Genomic DNA, 12609 nt, shown 5'->3' on the forward strand with positions numbered 1-12609 from the left:
CTAGTTCCCAGAGGGCCAGCCCAGGTCTAGTGGATCAGCTATCTTTCAGCACCACCTACTGCCCATTCTGGCCTCCACCATTGTCCCGTTTCAATTTCTAGAGTCCTCGGGGCCTGGCCGCTTATCACGCTGTATCCATTCAGCTCCTGTCTTTGGAAAGTAGGAACGGAAGCGTCAGAGCCTGCACACTTCGCCTTTCTCTCCAGCCTCCTTCTATAAAACCAGAACACGTTAGAGCTGGAAGACACCTCCAGGCCAGCCCCCGGCTCCTACCCCTACCCCCATTCCTGCTCCCCCAAGACCCTGGGGCAAAGACAGCAACCACAGGCCTTCTCTGGCTCCCACAGAAACCAGCCTGCTTCTCTGCACAAGATCTGAGGTCCAGGGTGCACTGGGGAGGGAGCAATTGTAATTCAGAATACCTGCACATCAGCGCCCCAGGGAGGCTGTAAACTCTCTGGGGGCAGAAGCCCATTTCTCACCAACCTTGGTGCTCTCATGGGGCCTAGCATAGGCCAGAGGGACTGCCCAGGAATTCTGACCAACCCTTGCTCCATCTTCACTGGGGTTTTCTGAGCATAGCAGCTGCCACACTGCCAGGCACTGTGTTGCAATTCTGCAGAAGTGCCACACACCGTGATTAATACCCTATCTGCTAGCAAGTAATTATAATTAGTGCAGAATAGGAAATCAGGCATTATTAGGAGGAATTAGCTATCTGTTTTCATTTCCTGCTCTGCTCCCCTGCCCCACCTCCCGCATCACCCAGTTCCAGCCAGGTCATAGGTGGAGGAGAGGAAGAGCTCGGCCACAACTTCCTTCCTTCCATCCATGTGTGGTAACGCCTATGTGCCAGGCTTGAATTAGGTGGTAGAAAGACGAGGATCGCCACAGTTCCTGTTCTCAGGGAGCTTCTAATCCGGTGGGAAGCGCGCTTCTCAGGCTGTTGCAGGGGTGGGAATAAACAGAAGCTACAGCAGCAGTCCAGGAGAGGAAGTGCTTCCAGAGTCAGGGAAGGCTTCCAGAGGATGTAGCATTTGAGCCGGACCTGGAAGGACGGACAGCAGTGTTCAAGGTAACAACCGGGGAGAAGGCATTCCAGAAGCAGCTCCCGCATACAAGAGAAATGGCCAAAGAGCAAATGGTGTAAAAAGGGGAACAAGCAGTGAGAGGGCTGAGCAGGGAGCCAGAGCAGACAAGGCTGTTGGCTGTTATCCCCCAGGGACACGTATGGGGACGGGGGGCAAGGGGGACGAAAAAGAAGGTTAAGTAAGGCCCTGAGCTGAGTAAGACTCCAGGCCAGCCTCAGGAGGTGAGCCCCAGTAGCAGAGGTCTTGGGATCAGGAAAGATGAAGACAAGTCCAAGAGCATGGTCTTGGGGGGAGGGGTGTGCTAAGACACCCAGGCCGGAAGTGGCAGCCGGCACAGCACTGATTTCTCCTGTTACACTCCCTTCCCTGGAGGCTTGAGGGCACCCACCAGGGTTCTCTCCAAGGGAGCAATGGTTGGGGATATTTCTCTGGAGGGCAAGAAGAAAAGTAGAGTCAGAAATGCTGGAGGGTCGTAATTACACTGTGAATTCCAGGAGAGCAGAGGCGGCAGACTCAGGATCACTCGACAGATATTTAATGATCAGGTGGTGACTGCTTGAATAAACAAATTCTGGCAGCAATGTGGAGAATGGTTTGCAGCAGATGGAGACTAGAGGAAGGAAGATCACCAAGGAAGCTATTGCAATACACCCGGTGGCGGATGAGTCAAAAGTGACGAGGCTCAAGTGGGGATCCCTGGCCCCGAATAGGGAGAGGATGCCTGGATGATCTCTGGGGAGGACAGGATTTGGGAAAGGATCTGAAGAAAGGATGAGCAGACAAGTCCCGCAAAAACGGATCAATCAGCCCCCAGATGTCCAGATTCCTCGTCCCCTGCTGCTTTGTCTCATGAAAGTACGAACAGGAGAATTGCTCCCCCCAGGGCCTCCACAAATGCATTCTTCTGGGGGAGAACACAGCCTCGAAGTCTCTAACCCTAATTACAGGAGGTTAAAGTAGGAGCGTCATCCAGCAGGCTAGCTTCAGGCAGCTGGACTCAAATGGAGAAGCAGCATCCTGAAAACAAGGAGGTGTGGGAGGCGCCTAGGAGACAGCAGCGGGCCCGAAAACTCACGCTTGACGGGGCAGATGTCCCTCAAGCCTGTAGGCATAACATCTAGTTGCAGTAGCTGCTGTGGGAGACTCCAATGTCTCGGAAGCCAGAAGAGGTCAGGCCTGCCCTACCTGACCAATCTCTCCGGATCCAAGCAGCCTCCTCCCAGCTTGGAGGACCATCATAGCCCCAGGGACTCAGGACTGTGAGGTCCTCCTCATTGCTGACGTCTTCCCCTTCGGATCGGATGCAAGCCCTGCCTCTAAGGATTCCTGATGCCGAGACCCCATGGAATTCCCACCCCAGGACATCCAGCCTTCAGCACAGGCCTTGGAGTCAGTTGTGGTCTCTCGTAACTAGTCTTCCTCCAGTCTCAGCAGCTACTTAGTCCATTTGAGTGAAGCTTGATGTACTCACAGCTCCAGTACTCAGCATCCGGGACCTTATTTCACCAGAAATAAGGTGAAATAAATCAGATGTCTAGTTCTAACCCATCAAGCTAAGTATTATCCCCATTTTTCGAATGAAGAAGCAGGCTCAGAGAAGTGAAATGACTCTGTCCAGTAGCGCACAGTGGCACTCAGGGCTCAAACCCAGATCTCATTAACGCCAACATCGACACCAGATGCTTCTGTCCGGTCCTGTCTACCTTAGTTGAAACATAAGGAGCAACGATAGCACATATTCTACTCTGGATGAAAACTATATGGTCAATCTGGAATCGGGCCACCAAAAAGAAAATTAACTCTTTTTTGAGTAGCTACCACATGCCAAAATGTTGAGCTAGCCATTCAGTACACTTTGTTTCATTGTGAATTTCTCTGTCCAACCTCTGAGTTCAGCCCATTTTGGACCCAGATCCCTCCTCCTCCTTTCTTCTCCTCCAGAGTCATGAAAGTCTGTTTTCTCAGATCCGCTCTGTTCCTCCAACCAGACCAACCTGGAGCCATCCCTGAGGACCACCTCCCCACCCGCACTTCCGACTGCACCTCCAGCCACGAAGAACAAAGTGCATCGGCCCCCTCAGCGGCATCTGCTCCAGGCCCAAGCTGAGCTACACAGCGAAGCCCAGCCGGACACTGATCTCCTCTTACAGTGGTATTCCTGCAAGAGATCCTGGTTTGTTCTCCTGTCTGTAATTCTCTCTTACAAATTAACTCTATTACCCTGGCGATGGAGAGAAAGACCATCACCCAATGGCATGAGTCAGACTGAAATCAGAAATGCACAAACCCGAAAGAAAGGAACGAGAGAAATTTATAAAGGGAGTGACCAAAAGAAAGAAGGCAAGAGGGTTAACTGGTCCAGAATTCTCCCCAAACCCCTATCCTCCAGACCCCTTCCCCAGGACCTGCTGAGCCAACCGACTACAAAACAACCTTTCCTGAAGAAAGCTGGCTCCCAACTAAAAACCCCAAGCAAGTCAGCTCCTTTGGAGAACGAATGACTTGGCTTGGCAGCCAGAAAGAGGCACCACCCCCAAAATGCTGCTGTGTAAATTGGAGCAGCTCATGTGGGTCAAGTGAGCCTTGAATTCCTCATTCATACACTCAAAATAATAAGCTTAGCCCTGCCTACTTTACAGGATTATTCTGAGGATCCAGTGAGATCTTGGATACAAACATCCTTTGGATATTGGGAGAGGAAGATGGGAAGGCAGAAAGCAGTAGGATATAGAAATCATTAGGGGATATATTTGAGGTCAAGCAAGGCCACGTGGTGCCCCTCCAATCTGGCCAGGTAGTATTCATTCTGAAAATGCATAGGGTACTGGCTGTACCTTAGGGCAGAAGCGCCAGTGTGGGGAAGTGGAGTTCCAAATTGCATGGTTGGGTTACATGCAAACAAGGCTAACCCACTCCTCAACACGACTAGAAGAATAAGTAGTAGGACTTGAAGGAGCATGAGCTCTGAAGACAGAAAGACATAGAGTCCTAGCTAGGCCGCCTACTTAGCTTTTTGACTTCTCTGAGCCTCTGTTTCCTCGTGTGCACAATGGGGATAAGACACCTAAGTTATAGGGCTGTTGCAAATTTGTAAGGATTGTGTTAAATAACTTATGTAAAGCCCCTGGCATAAATGGTAGTTGTTTGTATTATTAATAATAATAATCCCCGCTTTGCTACCGCCTCATCCCTAAGGGTAAGGAGGCACCACTAAACGGCTAATAATAAGGAATCCACAGTCCACCTTGCAGCAGGCAGCCCGCGGGCCCTGACGAGCTCACTAAGCATGAAATGGAGCAAGAATATTTATATGTCTACTTGAATGCTAATGAGTAATGAGGCTCTAACTGGGAAAGAAGGGATATCTGTGGGGTTCTCATACTGGGAGTGGGGGTGAAGGGTCAGAAAAGCAGGTGGAGAGAGGAAGGGCAGATGCCGGGAGGCTAATGCTCAGACCCAAAAAGCCAAAGGCTTCTTTCCTTTTCTTTTTTTTAAAATTTATTTTATTTATTTATTTTGGGCTGCATTGGGTCTTCGTTGCTGCGCTCGGGCTTCCTCTAGTTGCAGCAAGAGGGGGCTACTCTGCATTGCAGTGCACGGGCTTCTCATTGCGGTGGCTTCTCTTATCGCACAGCACGGGCTCTAGGCACGCGGGCTTCAGTAGTTGTGTCACGCGGGCTCAGTAGTTGTGGCTCGCGGGCTCTAGAGCACAGGCTCGGTAGTTGTGGTGCACGGGCTTAGTTGCCCCGCGGCATGTGGGATCTTCCCGGACCAGGGCTCGAGCCCGTGTCCGCTGCACTGGCAGGAGGAATCTTACCACTGCGCCACCAGGGAAGCCCCAAGCCAAAGGCTTCTATCTGGTAGTGTCCAGACCAGCAAGCTCCATGAGCCCACTGAGCACGCCTTTCCAGCCCAGGACGAAATACCCAACAAACGCAAGGTTGGCCATTTCCAAAACTGGAAACTGGAAATCCTGGGTTTCCAGTTTTGGAAGCGTGAGAAGAGTTGGCTTCAGTAATCCTAAGAGACGGTCACCATGATCTGGGGCATCCATCCCAACGGGACAGCTAGGAAGTAGCAGCGATAACCTCAACAGAGAACTGGCTTTAGGGATCCCTGGAAGAGAGTTTCAAGGCAGAACTTGACAATGAAAGAAAGCGAAGAAGGAAGAGGGAAAATGCTGGTATGGATTGACTCACGGTTTTAGCAGATAGGAAAGCCTGAAGAAAGAGGGATAGTAAAAGGGAACATGCGGTAATGTCAGAGCAGAGGGTAGATGTATTCCTGATTGTGTACATAAAGGCAGACAGGAAAGCAAGGGAAATAACCAGCTTTATGCTGGTCACTCTACAAGGATAGTTATAGGTATTATCTCATCTAATCCTCACACCATCCTTGTCAGGGCAGTAACTTTTATCCCCATCTCACCTTTTCACAGATGAGGATCCTGAGATTTGAGGCATTGCCTAATTTATTTTTTCTTTTTGATTCTCTAACTTTTAAACAAAGCAACAACAACGTATGTTTTGATATTTAGATATCCTGACATTTCTTTCTTTGGTAAAGAAAACTTCCATGGCTATATGATCCAATGTAACGGTTTTTGCCTGCTATTCCAAATACTGGTAGTGACGTCTCCACTACCCTGTGATGGGGTAGCAGGATGGGGTGAATCTTCTCCGAGAGTGTGAGAAGGTGATAGGGTTGAACGGCTGGGGTTGAGAGCATGGATTCAGAGACTCGCCCTGGGTTCAAATCCAAGCTCTGCCACCACCAACTCGGTGACCTTCTCTTTTATCTATGAATTTCCCACTTCTTATTTGTTAAAAAGACATATTCTTATCAAAATGCTTAAATGCAAAAGCAGACATCACATAACGCTTTTTCTCAAAACTACACAAGCACGTGTTTTTAAAGGAAAAACGCCTAAGTTACAAAATTCAGTACCTTTCTCAAGGCCCCTAGACTTTTCATCAGCTCACTCTGAATTTTCATCTGGAGACAGAACCAGGCGCCACTGCCTTCACTTTGACCTTCACAGAGCCACATGCCTCGTCCTCCAAACTCCTTCCCTCTCAGTGGCAGTCATTCTCTCTCTCTCTCTCTCTCTCTCTCTCTCTCTGCCACCAACCGTTTAGTTCCCCCTGCTGAGGCTGCTCAAGTCAATCAGAGGGAAAGCCTTAGTTTGCCCTTAAACCTCCCTAATTTCAGAGGGCCTGCATTCTTTCCCCTCACACAGCAGAAGACAGCAACAAGGGTATAGAACAGTCTGTACACGACCCTCCAATCACAAAGGCTCATCTGCCAAGTTGCCTCTATTTGGCTATTTAGAGAGAATCCCTCTCCTGACTCACTATTTGCCTGTGTCATGGAGATATACCAGGCAGTGCCTCCCCGACCCAAATTAACCTCCACGCACTCAAATGTTATCCCAGGAAGACAGACTTTAATACCTCCATGTCCAAAACATTTTCCTGGATCTTCCCACTGAAGACCCTCTCTTCCTCTGAATGACTGTGCAGTAACAGAAGCTCTTAGCACTTTTGCCTTGCAGTGCAGTCAGCACTTGTCTTTCTTTATTCTCAGACTATAAGCTCCTTGAGGGCAGGACCCAAATCTACTCTGAAGGAACTTCAACAGCCCTCTGCAGGTTCAGTCTTAAAAGGACCAGCCTTACATTTTTTTTCAGATCTCCCATATTCAAGGCTGAGCATCCCCCTAAGAGGGGCCCTTCCCTGGGAGTGAACCCCATGAAGATAAGGATTTGGGGTCTTATTCACAGATCTCCCCAGCAGCTGGAAGAACCCCTCCTTCAGAGTGGGTTCACAGCAACTAGGTGTTTCACAAGTAATGCCTCTAGGTTGGATTTTCCTAGGATAATTCATTACCCTCAGCTTCTTCTGTATCAGTGCTTATCCTCCAGGATCTCAGCTGCCCCATTGACTAGGATGAGGTTTCTGATAAGAAGGCTTTTCTCACTGACTAGAATAGCCAGCCCCTTTTTATCTGCTCTTCGACTTCTTTATTTAGAACTAGAGGTGACGTTATTTGCTTGAAATACCTGTCTACTTCTCTGATAGCCTGTTACTACCAGCAACGATGCCATCAGACATAGGGGATACACAGATTTCTTTAGAACGATTTTATTAAAGGTTCTAGATCCCTTATGTGAGATAACATGTGAAAACATTGTTTAACACATAAAGGACACTTGGTAAATGCTTGCTCTCCTTCCTTCCTCCTACAGAACACGTAAAATAAAATTTAAACAAAGTTTTCCATGGCGATTTAAGTTCTTTCCCATCTGTGCACGTGCAGGGATGTCTGAATGTAGAGGGCTTCCTGTGAAGGTGAGGCTACACATACGAACACACATGGGTAAAGTGACGTGTGTAAGTGAAGAAGTCGCCATTGCTGAGGTGAAATTATAGGTTCTCAAAGAAGTTTTGCTCTGAAGTAAGGCAGACAGGAGGTTATTCCAGTAGAGAGTAATCTCCAGTAGAGATTATTCATCTAATGTGTGAAGTCAGGAGCCACCCCAAAGAGCCACGAACAAGTTATGTTGCCCAGTAAACATGCAGCACCAGTCAGTATCATTCATTTGTGCTACCAAGACATCTTAAGCCCTATGATCTTTACAGCAACACTGATGATATTGATTTTTAACTTTTTCCCCTATATTCTTCGCCTCCTATCAAACCAGACCCCAAAACAGACTCTAAACGATGCTTAATTTCTGACTTTTCTGCATCCTTAGACTGCTCTGATATGATTAACAGGAAAATACCGTTAAAAGCATCAGAGCAAAAAGTAAAACTCCAGGGAGGCTATTCACAACTTTGCATGTTCAGTGGGGGTCAGGTCTTAGCTAGCCTCTTCAGTTAATGAGTGTGAGTTAATTCCACCTGAGAAGTAGCAATGGTGGTCACCTTAAGACTTTGTTACTGAGAAAATATGGATATGGTGTAACCATGAGTTGTGAAGGGAGTGGACAACAGGACGGCTACAAAGGGATTGTTTGCACGTGCATCGCCATTGCAATCAACACTCACCCAACATGCTCAGATATTCAGTGCATTCAACCAGCTATTGTCTGAGCACTTACTATGTGCCAGATGCTGGGATACAATGGAATATATGAAAGACAATGTTCCTGCTCTCACAGAGCCTACATGTCAGTGGGGAAACGGACAGTAATCAAGAGAATAAATAAGATAATTTCAGATAGTGACGTGTGCTTTGAAGACAACATGGGAGACCGTGGCACAGAGCACTGCAGCAGAGGCGGTACTGGGTAGAGGACGTGGGGAGAGCCTCTCTGAAGAGGCAACACGTGAACACTGAGAAAGGTCCAGGCCAAAGATCAGAGGAAAGAACGTTCCAGACAGAAGAGACAGCTAGGCAAAGATCCTGAGGGAACAGTATGCTTGGAGTATTTGAGGGCTAGAGCTGGTGAGCAGAGCATGCAGGTAGAATGGTGAAGCCAAAGAGATAGGCTGGGACGAGTTAACACCACATCTTTTAGGCCGTGTTCAATTTGGATTTTATTTCACGCCCAAAGGACAGCCAGAGAAGGGTTTTAAGCAAAGCAGAATTGGATTTACATTTTTAAAAGATCACTCAGCTATTGTATAAAGGGTAGACCCAGGGAAGCTACAGCAAAAGCGGTCAGGAGGCTCTCCAGATCCATCAATCATGCAAGCTAGCGGTGATGGTGCCCTTGCTGACAGTGGTAACAATAGAGCTAACAAAGAAGTAGACAAGCCAAGGATGTATTTCAGAGGTAGCATTAATAGGACTTGATGATGAATTCGATGCAGAGATGTAAAAAGTGCAGACAAATGAAGTGTGAACCCAGTTTGGGGGCTCTGAACATATGTAGATCCCATTAGTAATATGGGGGGAGACTGCACTTGGAACAATTTGAGGGCTGAATTGGGACCGAAAATCAAGGGTTCTGTTTTAAGACATGATGTGTATGTATAACATGACTGTTAGACACCCAAGGGGTTAACAGTTCAATCCGAACCTCATGGGGGGGTCTGCAGCTAAAGATCTAATTTGGGGAATCAGTGGCATGTAATCTTAAATCATGGGTCTGGCTGAGATTAGAGGGGTACATTTTTTTTTTTTAATTAGCCTTGCAGAGGCCACTGAGAAGGACTCGTGAGGCAGAAAAAAAACCAGAAGAGGGAAGTGTCAACCCAGCTGAGGAGGAAGAGGCGTGAACCCATGTTTAATGACCATCCAACTCTCAGCACCATCGTTGCTGGTCCTGGGCCAGGCACTGGGATCACAGTGATGAATAAGACACTGCCCTACCCTCAAAGAACTGACAGTCTAGTGGAATTATGGGCGACACCCAGAGAATGGGAAATTTAAATTTTGTCTCTTGGCGGTACAGCTTCTGATTCGAACCAGAAAAAAGCAGGACATATCCCAAGTGGAAAAGAGAGTTAAAGCTACAAGACAATAATAGTTGGAGTCCTTCTTTTTTACGTACAGATCAGCAGATCTTTAAACATAGGCTGTGGCACAACCTACCAGTTATTGAACTTGTACTCTATTCAACTTCTAAGAGGCTTCAAGTCTTGCAAGTAAGGCTTGCAAGAAAGGGACTGTCAGCTGCCCGGTAGCATTTAGTGTCCCCAGAGAAACAGTGTGAAAGTTGAGAGTACAGAGAGAAGGGGATCCATCACCCTGAATGTTCCCCTGTTATCCCTCGATACAAGTGCACAAGGTAAACCCTGTTAGAATAATGACATGAACAGCTCTGCAGACACATGGTAATCCCTAAGCAGCAATCCTTGAAGTTCACTGGGCATAGATCAAGGTAGTCATTACTGAATTTTCTGAATAATAGAAATGGAGTGGGGTGGGATTTGCAAAATGGGTTTTGGATATACTTCTGACATAATGTAGAGACCGTCACCCTTCAGCCATCCCCTTTATCCTACCTCTCCTCATCCTCTGCCCCTGGGCTCCTGCAGAAGCCACACCAGTCATCACAATACAGGGGACCCTAAAGGTCTAAAGAAACAGCCCAACTTTGCACACTAACACTGCCTCTGGCAAAGCAGCTTACATAAAAAGCTTGTACTAGATTACGTACACATGTCGGGCTAGCGTGTCATGAGTTTCTCTGGATCAAAAAGTAGCATCTCAAACGAGGGAAAGATGCAACAACAAAAGAATTGGTGAAATTCCCCTCCTTCATAAATGAACTTAGATTTACCATCTGAATGGCCAAAAAAATTTAAAAATTAAAAAATAAAAGTAGCATCTCACCATGGTAGAAGTGAGGTAATCATTCAACAACAACAAGCAAGGGAGGTGGATGCTCGTCGGCGACATTTTCCCTATTGCAGCCACGTTGGATTTGTTAGCCAGAAAGACAACACAGCGCTAATCAAGAACTGGGAGAGTAGAGCTAAGGGAGTACACATCAAGGACCAGAAAGAAGAGCAGAGAAGACAAGTAGAAGGACGTGAGGACAACCGTGACATTTTAAACATTCTTGCACCCGTATTTCTTTTAGATATTAATCTGTGTTGTGGCTTTTTGTATTTCTCCCTCTCCCTCAAATTTCAACGTGGTAACCTCAGGCTTTTAAATTCTCACTTCAGAGACACTGTCATGGCAGAAAGCTGAAGCAAAATGAACTCATAGGTGTTGGGGAATGCCCAAAGCCATCCAGTCACATGCTGGAGGTAGAGGAGGAGGGTACCTGTGAGAAGCAAGGAAGTGAGGAGGAAGATTTCCCAAGTCTAAGAAGGGGGCAAAGTCCAATGTCCCCTCAAGCAAATAGGGACCAGACCCTGCTGCCTAGCAAGATCCTAGGAAAGTGGCAAAAGCCAAGAAAGGAACAAGAGATCTTATTCCCTTTCCTTCCCAAGCATGAAATGGAGGAAAAGACACTGGTCCTGACTTGCGACTGTTGAGTCACAATGCCTTGGCCCTCTGTGACCTTGAAACCATTCAGTAGCAGGGAACTGCAAGAATGACTGTGGTTAGGGGCTTCCCTGGTGGCACAGTGGTTGAGAGTCCGCCTGCCGATGCAGGGGACATGGGTTCACGCCCCGGTCCGGGAGGATCCCACATGCCGCGGAGCGGCTGGGCCCGTGAGCCATGGCCGCTGAGCCTGCGCGTCCGGGGCCTGTGCTCTGCAAGGGAAGAGGCCACAACAGTGAGAGGCCCGCGTACAGCAAAAAAAAAAAAAAAAAAAGAATGACTGTGGTTGGAGTTCAAAAGTAAACTCATGGATGTAACCTATTACCACCTGACATAAGCAACTAGTTAGAGGGAAAACACTCTTGCTGGACTTTTTAAACCTGTCATAATCTCGACTAAATGCCTCAATGCTTTCATATGCCATCTACTTATGGTAGAGCAAGCTAACGAATTAACTATGCCAGGATTGGGGGAGATGGGGGGACTTCCCTTTATATTCCTTCCTAGGAATCTAGGAGGGAAAAGGAATAAATACTAAAGTACGCCAATGGACAGCAGACTTCTCTCTTCTCAACCCTCCAGGTAGCTGTTCCTGACCCCTACCATACAACCTACAAGTGCTTTTTCTCTCATCTAAATTCTGATTGGCTGCTTTAGGCTAAACTTCCCTGGGCAGTCACCCTTGGGTGGAATCATTGCACCCTAGGATTTGCAAAATACATATTGCAGACTTGATTTTATCATTTCCTAAGTCAAGCTCCAATGAACAGATTCACACTTGCCAAGTTCCTAAGAAACAGGTTTTAAAGCTCAACTGCTACTTACTTCCTTTGCAATAAGCAATGTACCAGCCCACGTTCTCTACATAGGACATGTCCTCCTCGGAAAGGCAGTTCAACGAAGAGACCAGAATAGAATATTGCTTGCTCAACACAGCATCAGAAAAGCGTAAGTACTGTCTTGCTCAAAGGATATTAGCATCTATATATATACGTATATTTATATATAGCTTCGTGTCATCCTCCCCTAATCTAGGATAACTGTCAAGATAAAACTATCTCATCATAGGTTCACCGATAACAAGTCACGCTATATTAATCAAATTTCCTACTTCGATAGGGGGAAGAAGGTTAAGAACAGGTGGAAACAATAGACACATTTTATTTTATACCTTGACCAGGAAAGTGTTTGACAAAGTGTCTCATAATATTTGCACCAACCAGGCAGAGATATGTGTACAGGATGACAGGGCAAACCAGGTGAACCATCACTGTGTGATTAACCACAGTCGTACTCTTCTTGGTTCCATCCCGCTCAACATTTTTTTAAATTAAGGCAACAAAGACATATCGTCCCTCGATATATGCTAATGTCACAAAACAGAGAGGTAGAGCTGATATTGCCTTACTGAATTAAGACTCAGAACTGTCTCAACAGATAGGACATTAATCTAAAAAGATGAAATTTACTACATCTAGTTGGTAAATCCTACACTTAAAAGAAATCAACTGCACTGAGTGTAAAATGGAGAACCTGGCTTAATAGCCATTCAAATTTCCAGAAAAAT

Source organism: Phocoena phocoena, chromosome 8, assembly GCF_963924675.1.
Source record: "Phocoena phocoena chromosome 8, mPhoPho1.1, whole genome shotgun sequence".
Classification (NCBI taxonomy): domain Eukaryota; kingdom Metazoa; phylum Chordata; class Mammalia; order Artiodactyla; family Phocoenidae; genus Phocoena; species Phocoena phocoena.